Source organism: Prionailurus bengalensis, chromosome C2 (assembly GCF_016509475.1).
Source record: "Prionailurus bengalensis isolate Pbe53 chromosome C2, Fcat_Pben_1.1_paternal_pri, whole genome shotgun sequence".
Classification (NCBI taxonomy): domain Eukaryota; kingdom Metazoa; phylum Chordata; class Mammalia; order Carnivora; family Felidae; genus Prionailurus; species Prionailurus bengalensis.
Window position 1 is genome coordinate 56,448,769 of NC_057350.1, and position 5,260 is coordinate 56,454,028.

The following is a 5,260-nucleotide window of genomic DNA, read 5'->3' on the forward strand; positions in this document are numbered from 1 at the left end:
AAGGACCGCTGATATGCTGAGTTCTGAGGATATACTCGGTAGAACAAAACACAACAAAACAAAACAAAACAAAAGACACACACACACATACACACACACACACAAACACAAGGAGCAGAACAGTGCATAAAGTAAGTGTATTTTATGGAAGAAAGAAATCCACAATTTCTTTTTTTTCAATTTAAACACATCTCCACGAAATTTCACAATACTGGAGTCCAAGAGAAGGACCTACAATATTCTAGAGAAGGTCATATTTAAGGACCAGGAATTAGAATAATTTTAGACCTCTCAACAACAATACTAGGAGAAGAAGACAATGAAAAAATTCCTTTCCCATTCTGAAGACACATTACTTTTATTTTAGAATTCTATATCCAACCAATTAGCATAAAGGATAAAATACATTTTGAGACATGCAACTGAAAAAAGAGATACTTCCCAAAAAGCTATTTCTCAGAAAGCTTATAGATAAGATTCATGAAAATACAGGCATAAACCGAAAAAAAGGGGAAGGTATGGAGTCCAGAAGACAAAGATCAAAACTAGGAGCAAGGGAAGATGAAGATAAAAGGAGACTCGGAATAAAGAGTTTGCCCTGTCCATCCTAGGTGGAGAGGGAGAACACTCCTGTGGGGCAGGTTAGAAAAACCTGGAAGGCACTTCCACAAAGATCAGATTGACAGCCATCCTGATGTGAGAGATCAGATTAAGAGACTCAAGCACATTGACAGTGTTTGGGGTTCAATTAGTGATTAATAATAGATAACACTTATGGTGTGTTTACTATGTAGGCAGACACTCATCTAATACTTTGTCCATGAACTTTAGGCAATGAATGTAATATTGTTCCTATTTTACATATAAGAAAGAGGCAAAGCAGATTAAGTGGCTAGCTCAAGGTCACACAGCTAGTAAGAAGCAGTACTGGGGCTGAAACCCAGGCCATCTGATTCCAGAGGCTTTCTTTAACCATAATTCCATACTGACTCCCTAAGGGCACAGAAATGCCACCAATTAAGAAAAACAAAATCAACTTCAGGAAAAATAGAAAATAGCGTAAGGAAGGAAAAGTAATTATAATTTTCTACATGATTGTGTTGTGAATGACATTTTTATAGTCCTAATGATATGAATATTAAATATTAATCTAACCGATATTATCATAGTGATATTTAAAATATTGGGAGATTTAGGCGGTGCTCATGCAGGAGACAGGGAGAGAGAGGAGAGCTAAATCCTCATCTTTCATAGTAGAAGGACAATAAAAGTCTAATGTGAAAAATACAAGCGTGTTAATTAGCAATATGGAGGCTAAAATCAAGGTCAAAGTATTTGAAAGTGTTGGTCTCTAGGGAAGGAAAACAAAGCAAAAAGACTAGACACTTCAGTTTATCTTAGCAACTTTTTTGGAACTGGTTGATTCTTTAAACTACATATATGAAATTAAACTATGTGTGCATTTAAACTATATAGATGTGCAATTTAAATTAAAATTGCAGGAGTGCCTGGGTAGCTCAGTCAGTTAAGCCTTTAAGCGTCAGACTTAGCTTGATTTCAGCTCAGGTCACGTTCTCGCAGTTTCTGAGGTGGGGCTCTGGGCTGACAGCATGGAGCCTGCTTAGGAATGTCTCTCTCTCTATCTCTGTCCCTGCCCTGCTCAAGCTCGCGCTCTCTCTCTCTCTGTCTCTCTCAAAATAAATAAATAAACTTTAAAAAAACCTAAAATAAATTAAAATTGCAAAAAAACCCACAAAAAACAAAACACATGAAGTAATAAATCTTAAGGGAAGAGAGGAATTTTCTTCCAGTGCTCTCCTTGTCCTTGAAGGAGTTTAGAACATGCTACCCCAAAATACGCTACTTTGGCATATTGATTATTTTGAGCTGAAGGCACTTGAGAAACAGCTGATGCAGGAAGGGCTTCTGATCTACCGTCTTCTACCTAAAAACAGGCCATACAATTTCCTACAGGAAAGGAGCCCTCTCTGTACCAGAAGGCTCTTATCACCAGAGAACCGGGGAACTGACCATCGAAAAGCCTACTAAAATAACCCTCATCTTCCACTAGGTTTTCCTCTCCCATATAGCTCATGTCACTTCTCCCAATTTATTGCCCCCAGCCCTCTCTGTCATTTCCTCACAAACCTATCATTTCTTTGTCAAAACAAAAAAGGTATGAAAGCTTACTGCTCTAGTCACTTCAGGTTTTCAATCTCTTCCAAAGGCCCCCATGGACATGTAAAAAATTAATAAAATGTATGCTTTTGTTCTGGTAATCTGTCTTATGTCAGTTTAACTATTAGGCCCAGCCAGAGACCCTCAGAAGAGAATTCTTCCTCCATGTCCTCCTGGATATGTGTGCTGGTTCAATTCTTTGGGAAGCAGAAACTGAGACTCACTTAGGAGCACAAATGGTTATGGGAAGGAAAACCAGTGAAAGAAGAGTGGAGAACACCGGACTGGGCAGAGGGAACCTACCACACAGACCTCACAAATCTCGCCCTGTCCAAGTGCAGGGCTCTGGAGCAAGGATCAAGAGGGGTCCAACATTACAGAAGGTGCCTGGCCCTCGTTCCACTGTTTCATCATTAACAGGGGCCCTGGAAAAGAGAGTGACCTCGGCTTGGACACCTAGCTGAGACTGTCAGCTAACCTCTCTACTTGCAGGCAGACAGCACGTCCTTTCTTGAAAGGAGACTTGAGCTGTACCTCTCAGTGTTGGCCATATATTTTTTTTATAAAAAAACAGAGTTGATGCCATAAAGCACATGTACTGCTTGCGGCTATTTTCCCACTTAAGTACTTTCTATTCTGTATTTCCGTCTTATTTAATATTAACGAAATCATTACTACATCAGAATTATTTTAATATTAAATTCAATATGTGTATGTAATTTCAAACCAATATAAAGAGATAAAGTGAAAACTAAGTCCCCAGTACAGACTCTAGTTACTCTAGAATCCCAATTACTGGTTCCTTACATATCCTCTCAGAGACAGCCTATAGATCAAACGAATTAACTTATGTGCAGTGCTTAGAACATCACCTAACTTGAACCAAATGCCATATAAATTTTTCCCGATAGTAGTAGAGGGGGAGGCGACAGTAGGGTGGGGAATAGGTAATCATAGTGGTAGCAGGGTGTAGAATCAGTCTACCTCACTCTTTTCAATGGCCACATGGTATAATTTACCAGCGTGTAATATAATTTTTTAAGCATTCTCCTTACAGAGGGGACAACAGATAACAAAAAGTTACCATAATCTCCAACAAATACAGAAATTAGATGTGTCAAAAAACAAATTACAGGGGAACCTGGGTGGCTCAGTCAGTTGAGCCTCAGACTTCAGCTCAGGTCATGATCTCACAGTTCACGGGTTCGAACCGCACATTGAGCTTTGCTCTGACAGCGCTAAGCCTGCTTTGGATTCTCTGTCTCCCCCTTTCTCTGCCTCTCCCCCACTCACACTCTCTCTCAAAAGTAAATGAATATTTTAAAAATAATAATAAATAAATGTTTAAAAAATTATAAAATTCTGCATACCCTAAGATCCGAGTTAGAGTGAGAACTGGGAACACTTGGGCTAACGTGATGTTGAGTGCGGACAAAATGGGGTCACATAATTATTCAACCTTGCCTCGAGTGTAAGTACCAGGGACACACCTGCCACAGTTAACTGGCATCTCCAAACATGCTTATTTGCAGATATTTCACAGGCAGTGTCATGAACAAAAGAGATGCTTTCATTAAATCAGTTCTATTAGAGAGGTAACTACTGAAAGTCTCTCAAAATGGGGTGCCCAGGTGACTCAGTGAGTTGAGTGTCCGACTCTGGGTTTTGGCTAAGGTCACGATCTCAGGGTTTTGTGAGTTTGAGCCCCACGTGGGGTTCTGCACTGACAGTGTGGAGCCTGCCTGGGATTCTCTCCCTCTCTCCCTCCCTCTCTGCCACTCCTCTGCTCATGCTGTCTCTTTATCTCTCAAAATAAATAAATAAACTTAAAAAAAAAAAAGCTGCATAAGTGCTGATGGCATCAATATTACCTTGGTAAAGTACATGCTAAATTGCAGAGGTATCTTAATTTTGGTCACTTATCTCACAGATATGCCCTTTCCAGCACACTTGTTAAGAAACATAACTCTGAGCCCACAGTGCTGTGGCATTTTTTGTTTTGTTTTGTTTTAATCTCTATGCCCAACATGGGGTTTGAATTTACAACCCTGAGATTAAGAGTCACATATTCTACCAACTGACCCAGGCAAGGTCCCCCACCCTGGGGTTTGAATTGTGTCTCTGACATTTATAATTGGGTGACCCAGGGTAAACTTAACTTCTCGGAGGTTCAGTTTCTTCCTTATCAGTAAAATGGGGGGATGGGAAGAACTATATGACTGCTGCTATTAGCAATGGCGTATCTTATTTTCCGATTTAATCTAGTTCTAGTTACAGAACATTTTTTTGCTCAGTTATGATTTAAATAATTTTATTTAAAAAAGAACCATATCCCAATGTTGAGTCTCAGGTGATTTATGAAGCCACAAAACTACCCCTAAAACCCAAAGTCATCATTCCATCAACAGCAAAGTGTGAGTTTGGGCACATTTGACAGTGGAGCAGAGGGCTATGGTGCTAGGAAAGGTTTCTGCAGTAGACCTGATAGGAGAATCACTTGAAAGCAGCACACAGTATTTCCCAGAGGAAATCAGACCACTGCTACTTTAAAAATGATTAATAATGTTAATGAGTGTTTAGCATTCTTGAAAGGATAGCTTAATTGACTACATAGTCCTAGGGGACTAAAAGTGCAGTATAAGAATGGAATCCTGGCTTTACTTGAGTCAACTTTTGAAGCCAAGAAAATTAAACAAGGATAGGAATCCATGTGCTTCAAGGACATTATTTGAATAGGGTTCTTTTTAAAAAGTCATCAAGAGCCATCGGGGCATAGTGGAATTAAGTGGGGAAAAGAAGCACTATCATTTATATTGGGGCTGCATCATTGCTTTAAGCATCCTGATTTTGCTTGTAGACTGAAACTGTGGTGTAGAGATATTAGGCTCTGCCTAAATTTCAGGTAGCACATGTAACCTAATAGCTGCTTGCCCAATAGGGGGCGCTCCTGAAATAGAATGACTTACAGTGGAATAATCACGTGAAGAAAATAGTACTGTAGGCAGCAATAGCTGAGGGAATCACAGACTCATGTGGTTTTTAGATAAGAAAGTCCCAATTCCGTAGATGCATTATCAAAATT